Below are 19,956 nucleotides of genomic sequence, written 5' to 3' on the forward strand. Positions count from 1 at the left end.
AAGCAGAGGGCTGGATTTTTTTTTATTTATTTATTTTTTTTTGCTGTGTTTCTGGACATGGGACATGGGATAATTTGACCTGCAGGCTGCATATGGAACTTAAAGGTCAGACTGGGCAACTGACTGAATTCTGATCGTCTTATTGGTCACCGTGGAGAGCAAAGGACGATGGGCGGAAATGTAGCTCCCAATTTTCCCTCCACGGAAAAAAACGCAAAGACAAATGTTGATGCCGAGCGCAGAGAATGCTGTCCTTTCACCCTGCTTTCAGTCCATTTTAGCCGCAAACCTAACAAAAAAAAAAGCGACCGTGTGTGTGTTTCTGAGATGGACGTGTAAACTTTCATCGCCGTGGCGACGGCGGCCGCGTGTGACCGGGAGGCTGCAGCTCCGTCATAACTCACAGTGTCAGTCAGACATTTACATCCAGCGGAGCGGGACGATGACATCATCGCCGCCGTGGGCTCCAAGCAAGTGTGCATCTGAGTGTGTGTGTGTGTGTGTGTGTGTGTGTGTTAGAGGTTAAGTAGTGTGGTCTCAGCCTCTCAGGCAGCATGCACGCTTTCCAACATGGGTCACGTCTTTTTCCCCACCGCTGCTAGTGAACCACATGGACGCACGCACACACACACACACACACACACACACACACACACACGCAGACCGTTCAACATAACCCACCCCCACCAACCCTCCTCCCACATATGGATGCTATAAATTCAAGCAGACCTATAAATTGCTGGCCACCACTCACTGACTTCTTGCGGCAGAACAGTTCCGACTCGTTCTGGGTTCGATGCTTTTTCTTCCTTTCTTTTTTTTTAAAAATCTAATTTTATGGGAAACTTAAAGAATTCCGTCCTCCCTCCCTAATCGGCGACAGCTGACGTGTTCAATCGAGCGCGATATTGACGAGCCGCGCACTTTGACAGCGGACCTTAAAACAGCTTTGCTTTGTGTTTTTTCTTCTTCTATTTCTTGGCCTTTTTTATATATTCTTTTTATGAATGACTTTTCATTTATTTATTTTTTTTTTACAGAAAAAAACAGCAAACTTTACAGATTTTAGTAGCACCAGCATAAAAGTTTCGCTCGCCAGGAGCCACATCAAACCCCTAGAACACCCCACCACAAACCCCTCCACCCCTCAAAAAAGAATGACAAAAGGTCAGAAACCCAAAACAAGCCCACCTTGGCCGGCCGAGCTTTCCGGAGGCGTTTGAAGGCTCCGGCTTCCTCAGCGGTGCCGCCTCCTCTCAGCAACAGGCAATAAACCGAGATGACAAAACAATGTGCGCTGGGTAGGAAGCTGGTGAGTGAGGAGGGGGGAGGAGGGGGGGGGGGGGCAGTATTGCATGTCGTCTAACACTAACATTCCTCAAGTAGGTCAAGTAGAGCCGCGATTCCCAGGCTGCTCGGCGGACCTACTGATGTAACGCTGACCTACAAAAAGCTGCAGCAGCTGCAGGAGCCGGCGGGGCCGCGCCCCTCGCCGCCCCGCTCCCGCCGGCTGCTGCGCCCCTTCAGCCTCCTCGCGAGGTCGCCGAGGTTTATCGGAGAACTTTAAAACCGAGGGTGGAATGTTTTAGACGGCCGTCAGATTGTTTTCAGAGCGCTGCTAGCTGGACAAAAAGAAAAAGTCCAAGGAGAAGGTTTGGAAACAGAAGGTGATTGGATGAAGTTCCTGCCTGGCCAATCAGGCGTCTCCACTGGCAGCTGAGACAGTTGGTAACAGGGAGAGGCTTCCGGTTGGTCCCTTTCCGATTCTGTCAATCAATGCGAGTTATTGCTTAAGGCACGACTTGCTGCTGTTTGGCCGCTCTTCTTGCTTCTGATTGACCATCGACCATTGACTCCTTGCATCTATTCGTAAGTCATAACCCATCAACCAATCAGAAGAAAGCAGGGACGGGTCTTTGCTGATTTCTGTTGCAGAAAAAAAAACAAATAGTCGCGCTGAGACTTCCAAGCAGGAAAGCCACTCCGGAAAACGAACCCATCAGGTTCCCGACATGATTTCTGAAGCATGTTACAGGATAAAGACCAAGAAAAATAGAGTCACATCTGTGATTTTAACCAGAGAAATGTAAATTAAAAAGGATGTACGTGGAGGTCGTCCAGGTTGTTGTAGTTTTTAAGTGCTTTGAGTTGTGTTTTTCTTGGTCACTAGAAGACGTCTCATCTTTCATCCAAAACTCTCCTGCAGGTGTTCTGGGAGTCCCAGACCTTACAGGGGAACTCCTGACTGGAGCTGCTCTTCAGGGCTTTCTTGGTGCGCAAGTAGCTGAGAAACAAGCCCGGTTGCCTACAACTCAGCACTTAAAAAAGCAGTATAGAACTTCTTTTTTTTCATTCATATGGATGCATGCTTCAAAAAAGTAGCAAAACCATTGATAAATAATAACTTGATAATTAAAAATATTTTATTTTTCTTCTGTTAAAATAATGCAATTTGTCCTCCCTCCTCTTGTCTAAACTCTGTTCAGACGTGAGCTTTTCGAGACGGAGCGTGAAAGTCGGAAAACTCCGCCTCCTCCCCGGGTCCCAGACACTTTCGCTGGTCGTTTGTGACTCGACGGCTGTTGTTTACCTGCGTTCCTCCGGCGGCTCAGTCTGCATCATTAGACTGAGGTCGTTACCTTCAAAGGTGTTTGGAAAATCCTAATTTCAGGTTTACACAAGCAAGCCGCACTGTTTACATCTGGCTCTGGTTGCGGCTGGAAGGTGCAGGACGTTCCCTTGACTTGATGGATGGACGGCCCAGGTGTCTCGGCCGAGGGGAGCCAGCAGTGGGCAGCACTGGGCAGCAGGTGAGGAATTCCTCCAATTATCATGGAAGACACAACACCGGTCACGTTGTAAATGCTTCTTTTTAATAGTGAGCCTGCTGGTCTAAACCTTTTCGAAAAAACATTTTAGGGGGGTTCCATTTACACACGAGGCCCACATGTGTCGGAGGCCACCTGGTAAATGTTAGTCCTGTGTTGACTCCACACACTCCTCAAGGGAGATTTCTGTCTCTTTCGCAGCCATCTGGCATTTTATCTGCGTTTATTCACATTGTTTAGCTGGCGGAAAGAAAGAAAAAAAAACGAAAAAAAAAAACCCCGTTGCCTGCTGCTGGAAACCAGGCTGATTGGACCAGTTAAAGAGCCCAAACAGGAAACTGAAACTTTCTAACACACTGTTGTTTATTTACAATCCAGGAGGCTGGAGAATTTCAAGGCTCACACTTTACCGGCTAAGATTTATCACTAACACACTTTATTGTATTCTACTATACTGCATTGTTTAGTGTACCTTATTTGGGGTTCTGAAATATGGACTAAATAAGAAATGGAAAAATGATCATTATTTTGTATTTATTTTATGTTGCGACATGAGATTCCACATTAAAAAGATAAAAAACACGACAACACTGCTGTTAATACCATTAACACTACTACCACGACTACTGCTACTACTACTACTACTACTACTACTACAACGGCTACTGCTTTTTCTATCTAAGATCAAAATCATTTTTTTGATAAAATGTATCTTAAAGATGAAATTAAAGCTTCAGGTCATGTGTCACTTTGCATTACATTCCGTTGAATTCTTGTTTTTGTTTTTTGTTTTCCACCAGTCAACCGGATCAGATTTTCCGAGAGCATTTTTAAACATATGTGTAAGACCGCAGCTTTTTCCTCGCAGCTGCAACTCTGATGCGACTTACCGAGGAGCTAATAATACATCACCCATTATTAAATCATTATTTGGTCCCATTTCCTGGAATGCTTTCTCTCCGCGTTTGACCTCAAAACCAGCAGCAGCTCATCTTCTCATTAAATATCCCCCCAAAACACGTAAAACCATCAAGAAGCCCTGAAGGAGATAATGGTGGTGTGTGATTGGCAGGATGCTTGCAGTTGGGCGTGTCCAGGCTTCTGTGTCTCGCCGTCCCCTTTTTTGTTTTTTTTTTCCGCCACCCTTTCAATGGTGAAGCTGAGCAGACCAAGACGGTAACCAAAACAGAGGAGGGGAGCTGGAAATAAACAAACACAACAGCAGCGCAACGCAACGGCGTGCATCTCACTTACTCACTCGCTAATCACTGTGCACCAGCAGCATCACACCCACGTCTGGAGTCATTGGCTGAGGTGCAAACAGCAGTTTAGAAGGAGAAGAAGGTGTCGGACGTGATGAAGAACGGCAAAGATTTATCTGTCTGTGCTTAGATTTGTTTTTTTGTGGAGGTCGTGCGGGAGTCAGCGACGCTGCTGTTTGGGTTCGACAACTTGCCAAAAAATGTCACCTAATGACTCCCAACGCTGAAAGTGGGGCCAGGGCAGAAACCTGGAGGAGGATTGTTATGTCTGAAAAACAACACAAACCCAACGCTGTACAGTTATGTGCAATGTTCGATGTTATAGCGTTACAGGTGCTGTTATCGTTATGTAATGCCTGATTAAGAGTTCGGCAATTGCGTGATCAAGCCTGTTGATGTGTGTGGTGCGAGAGCAGAGTAAAGAGTGAGTGAACGAGACAACATTGTGCAGCGTCTTTTCTGAACCCTAGTTGAACACAATATGGATCTCTGGCTCCGATCTGCACTTTTGAGGAATTTGTATCCTTTCAGCCTCAGCACGACATCCAATGCGACATTTTGATTCACAGCTGTGGGATTCAACATAATAATCACACTTTGTTTTCCTCCACATTAGTGATAAAGCAGACGAGAAGGCTCAGTGATCAGATCCTGGTCACATGCTTTGAATGTGGATTTCTCCGTCACTCTCAATCAACACACCAGAAGGAGTCTGTCACGAGGTTTATATTCCACAGGTTCATTAGTTAATGGGGCTATTAGTGAGTTTCATCACTGTCAGATATGAGGTAATAAAACAATTGCCAAGTGAAGCTCCAGTGGTGATATTCCATCTGGGCCTCTGGCTGTTGATCTCTAGCAATTTCTCTTCTCTTGTTTAGAAAGCTGGACCGGCTGAGCGTCCATTTAGAATCTCCGCCTCCTTCCAATGAACAGCAAGAAGCCGCCGCCTTCCTTTTTTTTTGTTGACAAGCTTGTGGCTTCCCATACGCCACTAGGGAGGGGGCGGAGCCACGGAGATGAGCAGAGAGCGAGGAGGTGGAGCTTCGAAAGCCTTTTTTGTTTTGGTTTACGAAGAAAAAAATGCATATTCCCTCCTTCATTTATTTCTGTTATCACGTTAAAAACTCGTTGAGGCTGAGAGCTCTTTTCCGAAGGTGACCTGGCCAAGGAGGCAGCAGCACACGTCATGAAAAATGTATTGAAATAAATTGTCACAGTGTCGCAATTGAGTCAAAATGCAATTACATGCAGTCAATATGAAGAAAAAAGAGCAGATGCTGTTCAGCCCAGTTTCTGTCTGTGTGGATTGGAATCAGGTCAGGAGACGGCCAATCAGCTCAGCCGTCGTCTACGTCATTTGTAAACAGCGTAAAAACAATTGACTTCGTCAACACTTCCTCTTCCTCTTCCTTCTTTTCCTTTGTCTTCTTCTTACTCGACGGGCCTCCAAATGTCCACTCGCACCCTCCCAGAAAATGTCACAGTCTGCGTAACATTGCCGTCTGTGAGTCACAAAGTTGACAAGTTAAAGCCACAGTGCGAAGTTGTTGTTTTTAAGATAAAAATAAGTAAATAGCAATGTGCAGTGGAGGAATGAAAAAGAAGAAGCGTGTGATGCCCTGACTCAGCTTGAGTCATTTGAAAAAGGTCAATAAAAACAATGAGTTTTCTCTAAAAATACAAATTGCAGCCGAGCCCCACAACAACAGCGCCCGGCTGAACGGCTGTGAGGTGACGCTGTGTTAGTGTTTCAGTCAAGAACGCACCAACCGAGACCAAGACATTATCAAGACCAGAGAGTATCGAGAGCGAGACCAGACCGAGACAAGACCAAGGCTTTATATATCAAAGAAAAATAACAACAAAGCAGGAAAATAATGACCAGTGTCTATTTCAAATTCAAGTTTGCTTCTAAATCGAACAGCAACTATCTATTTTCAGCAGGGTATCTTTTAATAATTTTCTTTTACATTTTGCTGCTTTGCCAACTCATTTGAACCATTTTCAAAAAAACAACTTTCCTTCATAAAATGAAATAATAAATTAACTAGGACACGTCATTCTGAGTGTCGCAAAACGGCAGCAGCTGGATTCTTTTTGGTTATTATCTGTCATTGCAGTGTTGGCTGAGCCTCGACTGGTCCGAGACCGGGACCCTTAAAAAGTGGTCTAGAGACCAAGACCAATCTGGAGGGCTACAACACTACACTGTGACCTGCTGATCCTCCTGACGGCGACTTTGAAAGCCTGATAAATTACAGCTAGATTGGGCGAATGTATAAACCACTAATGAAAAGCAAGAAAAAAACAAACGCTTCTCTCTCGTCTGCTGGCAGACATGCAGCTCTGAGGGGACCTCGCCCTTCTTCTATTCACTCATTTAATGACAAACACATTCTCCGCTTTTCGGACACACACACACACACACACACACACACACACACGCACGCACATCTCCACGCGCACACGTAGACTTCCGTTTTGTTTTTTTTTCCCGTCAGGCCTTGGATGGCGGCGGCCTAAGCAGCGCTTCCCTCGGCCAAAACCAGACTCAGATGTGTTGAGCGGCTGAGATAAATAACCTGCAGGGGAAAAAAACCCCCAAAAAATGACAAAGGCCCCCAGATCCAGATCGCCGCCACTTGCTTCCAATTAAATCAAGGCCTCGGTCATTAAAATGTTTCATCGCTGGGATCAGAGCGAGACTCCCAGCCTCCTCCTCTCGGGGACGCGGGTCTACATCGCCGGGGCCGCTGATGGGAGGCGGAGCCTGGCGGGAGCAGGCCTGCTCTTTATTTTCACCTGGGAGGCCGAGCTGAGCCGAGCCGAGCCGAGCTGAGCTGGACCAGGCCCACAACTGATCCTCATCATGTGGGAGTGACGGAGCTCTCAGCTCAGCATTTCCACCCCGATTTATTTTCTTTTTTTTTTTTGTGATCCTGACTTTGCGTCATTTTCTCTGGATGGCGTCAGGGAGGCCCTGGAGAGGAGAGGAGAACCCCTCAGCTTTCATTCGCGTTCCGAAGTGGCCTGCTACACTGACGTCATTCCAAATAAATAAATAAATAAATGAACGAGTGAACGTGAACGAAGGAAGGAACGATGCCGGGCGGCCAGTTTCAATACTGCCCCTGCTGAACTTGCCTGGAGAGCCGCCGAGAGCCATTATAACGGGGGGGGGGGGGGGGAATTGTTCGTCTTTGCGCGAATGTGATTTTTTTCAAAATTTCCTTTTTAAGAACACAAAAGGCAAGGCTTTCTTTTTCTCGCTGAGAGGTTGCGGGGGGGGGGGGTTATTGGGGTGAGAAGTGCCGCAGCTCGTGCTGCTTGGCCGCCTGGTTTTCATCCCAGCGTGAAACGGATCTCCCCGAATGTTTGCAATTAAATGAACCGAGAGAAAAAAAAAAAAAAAAAAAAAAAAAAAAGGGGCGAAAGAGGAAATGCGGACGGGGTTTTTTTTTCACCGGGCGGTCGGAGCGGACAGCTGCGAGCGCTGACGTGCAAAAGCGCTGCCAGGTTCGGTTCTGCACCAGTCCAGCCGCTGCGCTCGGCGCCGCCTCCGCCGACCGACGTGTGAAAGACATCTGCAGCTGCAGAGTGTTTTCGAACACGACGTCAAAACCGGAGCGGCGTGACGTCCGTCGCAAAGTTGGACAAATTTCCCTGCACTTCGGCCCAGAAAACAAAACAACACGAATGTCACGCTCGGACTGAGAGCCTGAAGAAGTCTCACTTTAAAGCCGCAGTCCGTCTCTTTTTCGGGTGCCCGACTGTGCGGCCGCGAGGAAGCAGCAGCAGTCGTATGTGTTTTTTTATGATTCAAATTCTTATTGTTTTTTTTAGAAACACAAAAAAGCATTCTAGCGATGCTAGGTGTCGCTAGCCTAGCTAGCTAGGTGCTAGGTGTCGTCTTCAGATTGGTGATTGGTGCCTCAATCAAGCTCTTTTAAATTCAATAAATGTCGGCCCCATTTCAATTGGAAGCTGTCCATTCAGTTTGTTAGTCTGTATGGCGAGCCCTCCAGTGCAGCTAATCTGGCTAAGTTGCGCCCGTGTGTGTTGAAACATCCTGCCCAGCAGGAAGTGCTGCAGCGGTGAGACGCTTGCAGCACTGAAGGCCGCTGCTGCTCGTCCGTCTTCTCCTCAAGCGCACATTTCTTCACTCCCGACGTTCATCGATCCGTCCAATTTTATTTGTGAAGCGCTGAATCGCATCGTCCGAAGACGTCTCAAACCAACTCCAACTTCCTCCTCCTGGGGAAGCAAGGATCAACCGGGCCAGACTGAACCCAGAAGAAGGCTGAGAGAAGGACACTTGAACGTGAGTCACCCAATTAGACGATTGGACACGCCCTCTCCCGCTGAGGTAGGTGGGATTAAGTGAGTGGAACTTTGGGCTTAAGCGGATTTTTTTTTTTTTCTGTTTTCTCCGAGTTTTCTCCTCGCCGCTCACAGCTCACGCTGAAAATCGCCGCGCTTTTGCATTTCTTTGAAACCTAAGCGCGAATAAAGGTGGACTCGCACCCCGGTGGCAACAACAGCTGATTCTGCAGAACTCTGGGAACCATCGCCCCCCCCCCCCCCCCACTACCACCACCACCGCCTGCTGGTTCTCTTTTTATCTCTTTCACTGCAGTCAGTCAACTTTCTGTGCAAGCAGCTTGTTTCCTTCAGCAAGTTGCTTGATCAGTTCCTCCTCATGCACACACAAACACACACACACACAGAAATTTTGACCCGGAGGGGGCGGTGGGGGGGGGGGAGGAAATTGAATTAGCTGGGTGTAATGCAGCTCCTTGTGTGTGTAATCAGAGCAGCGTTTCAGAATACAGGACCATTGTGAGCCGGTGCAGTCGCAGAGCCGGCGACCGCTGGGGGAAGTTGTCCTTATCACTAGATATGATTACAGCCAGGGGAGTGTGTGTGTGTGTGTGTGTGTGTGTGTGTGTGTGTGTGTGTGTGTGTGTGTGTGTGCGTGTGTGTGTGTGTGTGTGCGTGCGTGTGTGTGTGTGCGTGCGTGTGATGCGGTGAGATTTCTGTGGGAGTCACGGCTGACTGATTTCTCGGGGAATGTGCGTCAACATGCGGCAGTTTGTGCGTTTGAATGACGGCAAGCTCTCAAAACGGAGAACGCAAACAAAGGAAAACGTTTAAAAATGGGCAAAAACACCCAACTATTATTTTCTTCAATCGGCATTTTCTGCGGTGCCTCTTCAGTGTCCTCGTCCCTCAGATCTCTGCTGATGGCGGCGGCGGCGGCGGCGGCGACGCTGCGTTTGTTTCCACTATCATTGTTTCGCTGTGGGCCGCAGGCTGTGTTTTCCACGGTGGATGTCTTTGTTTTCCCCCACTGTGTTAATTATTTTTGTGCTGGTATTTTGCCTCCTCCTGATATAGTGTTTCCTGCTATTGTCTTTCTTCTCTTTCTCTTTTTTTTCCCTCTTCCACGCCGGCTGACTCTGGAAGCGGGCCAGCCGGTCCCTCCTACCTCAAAATACACACACATAGGCTCTCTCTCTCTCTCTCTCTCTCTCTCACACACACACACACACACACACACACACACACACACGCACACACACACACATACACAAACACACACACACACACACACATTCACGCACGCGCGCACATTTTTTTCTCCGCTGCTTTGTGAGGGCTGCCATTAAACTCCATTGATTTTCATGAATGCCAGTCTAGCCTCGCCCTCCACCCAAACCTCACTTCATAACTCAGTTAACTCAAGTCTATTGATAAACTGGTGGAGGAAAACTGAGGACTGGTCAGAATACCAAAAACTTACAAAAAAAAAAAAGTATTTTCTGGTCCCCACACAATTGTTGGTCTGTCTTTGTGAAGACTTCCATTGATTTTTTTATTCCACTGCCTTGTTGTCAGTGTTGGCGAGTAATCTATTGCTAAGTAATCCACTACTGTAATTAAACTACTTTTTTAGTGACAGTAAGTGAGTAATGTAACGGGATTACACTGGCAAAACTGGTAATTGTATCACAACTGCTTTATCAAGTAACAATTCCATTACTTTTCTGAAATATTTTGCAAGCTAAAAATGTTTTACCATCCACAAAATGTCTGAAATTTAGAAGAACAACTGAAAACAACAATGTCACGGATCGAGGATGCGGCCGTGCATGTCAGGTCATTGATATGCGACGACGCACCAAAACAAGCACGGCGGCAGCAAAGGAAAGAACAGCGATTGCGTTTGATAGCTGGAAATAAAAACATTATTATTTTGAGTTCATCTCGTCGAAATGAAAGAATATTGTGGTTCGTTGTACATTGTTTGCAGGAAACTAGGCGTTCTCAACCGTTAATTAGTAATTTATTACTCATGAAACAAAGTAGTCAAAGAAGGAATTAGATTACTTTTTAAGGAGTAATCAGTAATCAGTAGTTGGATTACTTTTATGGAGTAATCCCAACAACACTGTCTATTATTCTCTCCATCTTTTTAGACGCATCTGTGGACTTCCAACCATCCTCACGTTGCTGTTGCGTTTTTTTTTTCTTTACTATTAAACGTGTCTCATGTCTTTGTGGGAATGATGAGAATTCTTCCTTTTTTTTTTTGTGACCCCCGTCTTTCTGTCTGTTCGTTTTCCAGTGCTCACCGCAGCCGAACCCACACCTTGCCCACCGCGGACCTCGACCACAACATGCCGAGGAGCTCGGCTCGCACCTTGACGCCGAACTGCAGAACTTCACCCCGGAACTTTAATGATTAAAAAAGGTGACGATTGAGCAAAGAAACGTCCTGACTTAGAGGGTCTGTCGCTAGAGTCTGCTGGTCCACACGATGTCATATGTATACAAAGAACACACACACACACACACACACACACACACACGCACACACATCTCTGCTCTCCCTTCCTCCTCATGTCAGAAAACACAAGAAGTCAGTGATACGGCAAACCAACTCTGTGTGTGTGTGTGTGTGTGTGTGTGTGAGGGAGGGAGGGAGGGAGAGAGAGAGAGTCCACCTCTCAGTTCAGAGGGGTTAATCTCTCTCTCTCCCTCTCTCCCTCTCTCTCTCTCTCTCTCCCTCAGCCTCTGTTTGCCTTTTGTTGCGGCCCCTCACTTTCTCAACACTTGGACGGAGGGAACTGATACTTCTTGCCTTTGTCAGTGTGTGTGTGTGTGTGTGTGTGTGTGTGTGTGTGACAGAGACAGAGAGAGAGGGAGGGAGGGAGAGAGAGAGAGAGAGAGAGAGAGAGAGTGAGTGCGCACATGTGTGTTTGTGCGTGCGTTCCTGTTTGAAAGTGCCGTACGACGGTGGTTGTTTCTCCTCCTCCTCTGCCTGCCTGCCTGCTCTGGACTGGACTGCTGCTGCGCCGCCGCTGCCGGCAGGATGAGTGACGGGACGCGGTGACACGGCGCTCGGATCCCCGCGGATGAACGTTTGGCGCCGCAGACGGGTAAGAGAGAAAGAGAGAGAGAGAGAGAGAAAGAGAGAGAGAGAGAGAGAGAGAGAGAGAGAGAGGTCGGCCGGCTGGCTCCCCTGTGGAGCAGCGTGTTTCAGGGCTTGCAAACCGTGAATGTGTGTGTGTGTGTGTGTGTTTGTGTATGTGTGTGTGTGTGTGTGTGTGTGTGTGTTGCATGCTTGTCCGGAATGCAACAGGTCACGTCTAGTTGTGTGTGTGTGTGTGTGTGTGCTGTCGCTTGTGAGTTTTTTCTGCAGCACAAATTTGAAAATAAGCAAATCTCTGGATGCATTAAGCGGCAGAAATCTTCTCCTTCGTCTTCCTTCTTCTTCTTCCCCGCCGCCCCGGCTCTACCTCCTCACCCCGTGCCCCCCCCTTGCTCCCCTCTCTCCCCCTCCACCCTCGCCCGGCCCGGAGTTACTCGAGTTACCGGCTTCCTCCTGTTGTTGTGGCCCCGTTGGTTTGTGTGCGGCGCTCCCACGCTCTCTCCCGGAGAGACGGAGAGGAAGGAAAACAGCGATAACCGCTCTCGGAGCTGCGGGGGGAGAAGTGGAAAGCTTTGCTTTTCGGCACCCCCCCCCCCCTCCCTTGGCGGTCTCCTCCAGCCATCGCCTTTGCCCCCCCTTTAAAAAAAAAAGAAAGAAAGAAAAAAGAAACCAAAGTGACGATAAATAACGGAGTGTGTATTCGAATGTCTGGCTGCGCCCCTCCACCCCTCCTTCCCTCCTTCTTTCTCTCTTTCTTTTTTGTTTTCTGGACAAAAGTTTTCTCTTTTCTTCAGAGGTGGTGGGGTGGCTGAGGTGGTGAGAAAATTGGAAACAGAACCACCCACAGTGGAAGTGAGTCAGCCCGGCATTTAGTGGTGTGTTGACTTTGGAAATGGCAGGGTTTGGGGAAGGACAGGAGGGGTGAGGAGAGGAGGAGGAGGTGGGAGGGGGGTGTTTGCCAGTGCCTGCTGTTCTGTTTGGTGGCGATGATGGTGGTGGTGATGGTTGGGGGGGGGCATGATATTTGTCTGTCGGAGAGTTTGTCCCGGCGTGTATTTCCTCTTCTTTTCGCCATGCCGCTGCTGCTGCTGCTGCAGAAAAGTGGGAGCTGAGCTGTTTTGCAGCAGCCTGCCTTCAGAGAGGGGGGGGGGGGAGACTGACGGAGGGGGAGGAGGAGGAGGAGGAGGAAGGGAGGGAGGGAGGGAGGGAGGAGAATTGGGAAGCCAGAGGCTGTTTATAAAGGGAGGGAGATTGTCCATCTGGGACAGTCCCAAGCGCTGAAAGCTTCTCCACCCTGAACCCAAACACCCCCCCCCCCCCCCTCCACCCCCCCACCGCCGCCTCGGCCCTGCTGCTGCTGCTGCTGCTGCTGCTCTGCTGCGTGAAAACGTGGCTGCAAAAACCTGCTGAAAAGCATCTTGCTCTCATCTGCAATTCTTCTTCTTTTTTCAAAAGGAAAAAAAAAGACTTTGACCTTTTCCTCTTCCTCTTTTCTTCCTGCCTGCGGCTCATCACTTCCTGTCAGATTGCTGCACTGTACCAGACGGACGGTTGGCTTTGCTCCCTTCACTTCACTTCGGTTCCTCCAGCTCGACTCCGCCCGCCCGCCCGCTCCGCTCCGCTCGACGCGACGGAAGCCCGCGGTTCTCGGTGTCATTTTGAAGTGTGAACTCTTCGCTCTCCTGCGTGCATGCAATCTGCCATATAAGGACGTGCGAGGGGCCAATTTTGGAGCCGCGGCTGGTGACAAGCGCTCAGAAGAAGCCAAGTGGTGTTTTGGTGGTTGGCGCGGGCTGCGACGTTATTCTGAGAAGCTGCAGGCTCGTCTTCCGCACCGCGAGCAAGCCGGGGCCGCTGGCCGATGACGGACGGAAATCACCCCAAGAGCGACGCACGTGTCGATTTTCACCTCTCGCATCTCCGAAAATCGATGCGCACTTAGCCCTCTGTTTGCAGCCTCCGGCTAAAGGTGACCCTTTGCTGGACCCGCCACACGTCTGGAGACAGACGGAAAGCCAGGAGCTCAACTCGTGACTTGTCAGCTCGAGGGGAGGCGGCAAGGGGCCCTTTGTGAGGTCACGGCCGGCACTGCTTTCCAGAGCCGAACGTTTGCGTGCAAAGTTTCCGAAAAAAGAGAAGCAGGTCGGAGAAGAGAAGGATGAACTTCCCTCACCGAGGACTCCGGTCAAGTCAACCGAGCGTGAAGCAGGGGCTTCACGAAATGAGACGGTCCACTGAAACAAAACTCGTTCTTTCTTTTATCCAACATAACTGCAAGCCCCACCCCCCCACCCCCTCGCCCCACCCCCACCCCTGTCCTCTCCCTTTGTGTGTCCGAACCGCCGTCTCCCGCTCCTCATCCCCCGGCCGGTCTTCCTCCCTCGGCGCCGCCTGTGCGCCCAGCGATAAGGGGACAGCGACGGTAGCACTTCCTCTCCGCGACAGGAAGCAGGAAGTGTTGATTTCCACCCCCCCCCAAACCACCCCCCACTCCCCTCTCGGCCCCCCCTGTGCAAACGTTGCGCTCGGTCCTCAGGGGTCCTCGCTGCCTGCCCGCCTCAACACACTGGCAGGCAGGCAGCAAAGTGTGTGCGTGTGCGTGTGTGTCTGTCTGTCTGTCTGTCACCTGCGCTGCGGACAATGTCTCCACTATGTGTCTGCAGGCCGCCGGTGCTCATGGGAAACCACCTGGGGAGCTGCTCTCTCTCTCTCTCTCTCTCTGGCCCAGGCTGTCTGACCCCGGGGCCCGACCCCAGGGGTCAGAGGGGGGGTTCGGCTAATTATGCCCCTAATTACGGCAAATGTTTTGCTATGGCCGCGTTTGGCCGCGCCGGCTGAGGGGTGGCGCTGTCGAGCTTAGGAAAACACAAATATCCATTCATCACTTAATGGGTTCCAGTTACGCTAGGGAGGGTGCGAGCCCGTGAGAAAGAAAAAAACACACACACAAAAAGTCTGGTGTCATAGTGCTCGAGACCTTTGTGGTCAAAGTCGGACTTTATTGATATTGTTGCTGTTGTCGCCCAGGTCGCAGAAGAAGCTATATTTAACCTCGGGACAGAAGATGCCAGTAAAAGCACAACAAATGCTTCACACTGACCAGACAGAGCGTGATTAACGCTGTGATTCATTTTCTTATTTCCTCCCCCCTTCTCCTGTTCCTGGTCACGGTGACGCATCAGTTTTCAAGTGCCTGACACGCAAAAAGTGGGACTGGAGCGGAAAAAAAAATATATATATATATATAAGTGAGATAAGTGGAAGGAAGGAAGATTGAAAAAGCTTGAAGAGTCTGAATTTGAGAACGAGAGGAAACAAAACATGTTCAAGCAGAAAGAGAGAGAGAGAGAGAGAGAGAGAGAGAGTTTCTCCAGCCGGTCAAAGGACGTTGTTTCCGGGTGAACGCGGCCGACTGCAGGCTGGAATGTTGAATCGACAGCGTCATTGATTTGACTGAAAGGTGAACACGGCGTTATTACATTACAGTCCTGGATCTTTGAAGACGTCGACGAGCCTTGATGTCGCTTGGGCTAAAAGATGAGTCATCTCTTTCCAGGAGCACTTCGAAAGCGCATTCGACATGTTTTTTTTTTTCTTTGTTGTTTTTTTTTTGTTCTGCGTGTTCTGAGTCACCCGAGATAAAATCAGAACATGGCAAAACATTTTTTCCCCCCTCATAACAGTCAGTCAGGCTTCAGTTTAACTAAACTTTAACTTAAGTAACACAAAGAACAAAAACTTTTTTTTTTTTTTATTGAAAAAAATACCGTCAAAATTGTCAGCTGAGGAATAATTTCACTGAAGAGCCAACTTGAGTAAACTGTGTTGGACTTTTGCCGGAGGAACGCGACGACAGACGGGACGTCGAGGGCGTCGACGTTACGAAACGTTATTACGACACGAGCGCATTGTTTTTAGCCCGAGGTCGAGATGTTCTTGGACGCACACACTCACACAGACACAGACACACAAAGACGGTGGTGACAGACGGGCGGATTGAAGATGATATACGTGAGCAGGTCGGCCGTGAAGAGCAGAGGAGGATGAGCAGAGAGGAGGCGGAGCCAGTTGACTGACACCTGCAAGTGCGATGGAGGGTTTAGAAGGAGGGGGAGGAGGAGGAGGAGGAGGAGGTGGAGAAGGAGGAGGACGAAGAGGAGGAGGAGGTGGAGGTCTTCGAAGAAGTGAGACATTGGGGGGGGCGATTAGGAACCGCCAGCCCTAAACGTTTGGGCTCGGGGTCACGGGGTCAAGAGGGGTGAGGAGGTCAGAGAGGACCCAGCAGCTCCACTTAGAACAGGATATCCTGCGAGGAAAAGCCATCTGTCTCCCCGGGCTTCCCCGTCGCTACGGCCCAGTCTGAAATTCCCACCGCAGCGGAGGAGAGGAGAAGAGGGAGGTGAGGTGAGGAGAGGAGAGGAGAGGAGGTGTTGCCTTTCACTGAAAACACCAGCATGGAAAACAAAAGTTTTTGCCCGCCAGAAGCTCCGTCCGTCTTGCAGCAGGAGCGTCGGGCCGATGCCTCTCGTCCTCTCTAACGATAACGTTGTGTTTTTCACTCCAGAAAAAAAATACTCTTTTTTTCGTCGTCTCCGCTGCGCTCGGACGAGTGCGGCCAAGATAAATTTCCCTTTAGGGACAATAAAGTTCGTCTTACTGTATCTTATCTTGGCCAGACAGACAGACAGTCATCAAACAGCAACTTCTATCTATCGACTTCTATCCACTGAGAAAAAAAAACAAAAAAAAACCCAATAAAAACCCTCTCATGTGAGGTATTTTACACTGCTAATTACACGTAACCCCCCCCCCCAACCCCACGCCCCACACACACACCCTCCTCCTCCTCTCCTCATTTTTTCCCCCACTACACCCTGTGAGAACAATCACATCCAAAACTCATGTTGACGTCAAACAAGCACGAACAGAAAATCTGAGGCTGGTTTCAGAGAGAAACCGCTCGGCGGTCGCCCCGCGGCTGACAGCAATCGCATTTAGCATCAGGAAACAATCCAAAACACCAGCAGCCCTGTCGCCCTTTGTTGTCTCAGAGCTGCGCGACGTGTTGCCGAGCTGTCTGCGTCGAAGGAGGCGGCACCGCCCGGTGAGCACGACGTTCTACGGAACCGACCTGCCGACGGTGATTTCGCGGCTATAATTAGATCAAATGTCCGGCGGGAGCCGAGGTCACATTCCCCCGCTGCAGTCAGCTGATCCGGTGCTCCGTCAGCTGACGGCTCAGCTGATTCCCTCTAATGCATCCGATCTGCACATTTTGTACAGTGGCCGCTGCTGTTCAACCCACTCAGCGTTAGCTTTAGCTCTTTTGCTAGCCGCGTAGCCTCTATTGTTCCTGGTCAGGCAAGTTGCGCCGCTACGCGCTAGTCACCGACCCTGCCCATCTATGTTCAAGCAAAATCCATTTTTTTCTCTCTTTTTAAAATACAAAATATAGAAATTTTACATTTTTTTCAATTTAGAATTGTTATGGGAGTTTAGTTGGTTGGAAATCCCCTGCAACAGAACTGACAGTTAGCTTAGCTAGCAAAGACTTTTAGCTTGGCGCGGGTTAGCCTCGGCAACAGAACTGGCCCTCCACTAAGCCCCTCCCTTTTCTTCCTGTCCGATAATACGTTTGCAACTGTGCCTATGCTGCTCCTGTTCTGACCGTTAGCTCAGCGAGCAAAGACTTTTAGCTTGGCGCAGCGTCAGCGCTCAAATAACGGCTGAACCGTGTGTTGTTTAGTTGCTGTCATCACTGTAAACGCGGAATGTCACAAACCCACAGCCTGCTGGTCAGAGAAGTGAGAAACTGAAAGTTCTGAGCCAAAAAGCGGAAAAGGGGAAAAACCAAATTTCCGCAATTGACGCTGCGGCGGCACAGAAACTAGGGGCATTTCAACGTGGGAAACCTTTTTGGGTTCGGCCCGGACCAGTCGTTCTGGCGAAGTGAGGCTTTACCGGCGAGGAAACATGACCTCTCCACATTCAACATGGGGAATATTACTGCAACATCCAAAATCCCCATGAAATTCAATATGTGACGGCAATTAAAGGCAAACCGCTGTTATATTGTCTGTTAACGTCTTAACATCTTTGGAAAAAAAATAATAAAACCTCAATCAACTTTGGCCAAATATAGTCACCCAGGGAATCTGTGCCGCCCTGTCGACCTTTTTTTTTTTTTTTAGTATTAAACACCATTAGGTTCAGATAAAAATAGTTTTCCTGATTTTGCTGTTATGCATTAGGGACCATTTTAGTCAATACCAAGGAAGTGATTAGGGAGGGAAAAAAAAGCTTTAATCGATAAACGAACTCAGCGGCAACTCGAAATCAGCAACATTTGCCAAAATATGTCTTTATTTTTTTAAGACTCATCTAAAAATAGCGCTTTTATGAGGACGTTTTTCTGGGACTAGGAAATGCAGCGGCGCAGATAAAAATAAATCAGGCTGAAAAACAAAAGCAGTCCATTACACAAGTTGCAGACAAACTTGAACCATAAAAAAAAAAGGAATCTTGCTGAAACAGATGTTGAGTCTTGTCTGAGTCGGAGTTCAAAGGCCCCATCTGCCAAACAAAGAAGTCACCTGGAACCTCGACGTGTCATAAATCAAAATTCCAATTTTGACCTCCTGCCAATTTTTTTTTTTTTTTTTTTTTCTTTTTTTACAGCTCAGCCAGGCGTTGCCGTGGCGACCCCGCTGTGCCAAACTGGCTTCGCTTAACTTAACACAAGGACTGCAATTACTTTTGTTTGAAAGTCACCGAGCGTGCAGGATGACAGGTTACTAAATGTGTCCCGTAAACAGGCTACTTGTGAGTCCGGGAGATGTTTGTTTGCCCGTTTCGCTTCTAACTGGCCGTCCTGAGGCCAAACAAACGCCCCCCCCCCCCCCCCCCCCCACCCTCCACCCCCCCTCCCAGCGAGGGCCCGGGGTGAAGCAAGAGACGGCGGCGACGGTAAAGAACTGTCGCCGCCGTATATATCGAGCACATGGAAGTGCCAGTATTTGCTTCACACTCCGCACACACTGATGTTTTCCTCTGGTGCGACAGTTGTGCTCAAACAGTCATTTCTGTCCTCACGCTCTTTTATTTTCTGATCTATCGGTGATAGACGGTGCCTCTTCAGGTGGGTGATACTTTCCGCGCACGGGGACGTTACCTCGTTTTTTTTCTTATTTCCTACCGATGCGGTTCTGGGTGACACTCACTCACTCACTCACACACACACACACACACACACACACACACACACAGAAACACACAAACAAGACAGAAAAAGACACAGCGACAGACCGAAAGCGAGAGATGGGGAGCGCGAGAGTGTGGCAGCTATTTTTGTCCGGTGTTTTCCTGCACACACGCTCACGCTTCTCAGGCTTGTTGTTGTTCAGAACGGTGGGTGTAAGGAGAAAAAAAGGAAAGAAGAGGCAGTTCTGATTTGATTCGAGTGTGCTACACATGTGTGTTTGTGCGTTGTGCTTGTGCATGCGTGTTGATATCCCTGGGGTTTTCCCGTGGTTGCTCTGGTTTGCCTGCTTCGCTCAACCTGCCCCGAGTCCAAACATCTTTGGGCCGTTGAAACTCCTCCAGCAGCCTCCAGCCGTTAAAACAAAGCCGACGTCCGGACGCACATTTCGACATTGATCGGGTCTCGTCCGTTTCAGTTTTTTTGCTCAAATTTGCGAGAGAAAAAAATTTTTTTTTTTTATTCCGCTGGCTTGAGGTGTTTTTGGTTGTTTTTTTGGGGGGGTCTTCTTGGAATCTGACGCGAATGATGGGCAGGATCTTGGATGGAAACATTTAACGGAGCTGCATCGGATTAATACGACAGCCTGTCTCGGTCAGAGAGCAGCTTTCCTATTGGCCAGTGCCGACCGGCTGGCTGACAGGAAGAATCACAACTCGGCCAGTTGGACAGCAACTCCTGGAAATCTTCCTCTCCTGTCTTCCTGTAGCCGTGTAGCGCCGTCACGGGACCTCGCTCCGCTTTACGTTGACTCATTTGCTCACATTCCTCCCTCGCCTTTTCAAGCTCCCGCGAATTTCAACCAATCTCTGGAGGGTTCACCGAACAATTCACTCCACAATTGAACAATTTCAACGGTCAACTGAACTCGTCGCTTCACCCGCGTTTTGGCCTCCGTCGCTTCCTAGCTGGCAGTGACTTCCTGGTTGGCTGACAGAAAAAAAAAAAAAAAAAAAAAAACCTGTCTTTAGCTCCGCCCCTTCTCCCCAAAAGGATGCCAAATTGCTCTGCTCGTATCCCGACTCGACGGAAGCGAATCAGATGGGAGTTTTTCACCTGGATGTGTCGGATTCACATTCAGCCTCGTTGAGTTCTGGAGTTCTGAACTTATGAACCTCTTTTTCCTCTCCGTCCAAACTGCCGCCCCGTCGAACCCGTGGAAACGAGCGG

General features: G+C 49.0%; 1 protein-coding gene and 1 long non-coding RNA gene across 2 annotated transcripts in view; one reads left to right on the plus strand and one right to left on the minus strand.

Annotated features, from left to right (window-relative positions):
• The window catches only part of LOC142888373 (uncharacterized), a 376,178-nt gene that overhangs the window by 151,277 nt on the left and 204,945 nt on the right, over positions 1-19,956 (minus strand). The window lies entirely within an intron of this gene.
• hdac7a (histone deacetylase 7a) overlaps positions 11,201-19,956 on the plus strand; it is a 57,246-nt gene continuing 48,490 nt past the window's right edge. The window contains exon 1 of the mRNA XM_076026606.1: positions 11,201-11,535. The gene's annotated coding sequence lies outside the window, so the exon portion shown is untranslated. The remainder of the gene's footprint in view (positions 11,536-19,956) is intronic.

This window comes from Nelusetta ayraudi, unplaced genomic scaffold (assembly GCF_046127955.1).
Source record: "Nelusetta ayraudi isolate G7.1 ecotype Tasmania unplaced genomic scaffold, CSIRO-AGI_Nayr_v1 ptg000019l, whole genome shotgun sequence".
Lineage (NCBI taxonomy): Eukaryota > Metazoa > Chordata > Actinopteri > Tetraodontiformes > Monacanthidae > Nelusetta > Nelusetta ayraudi.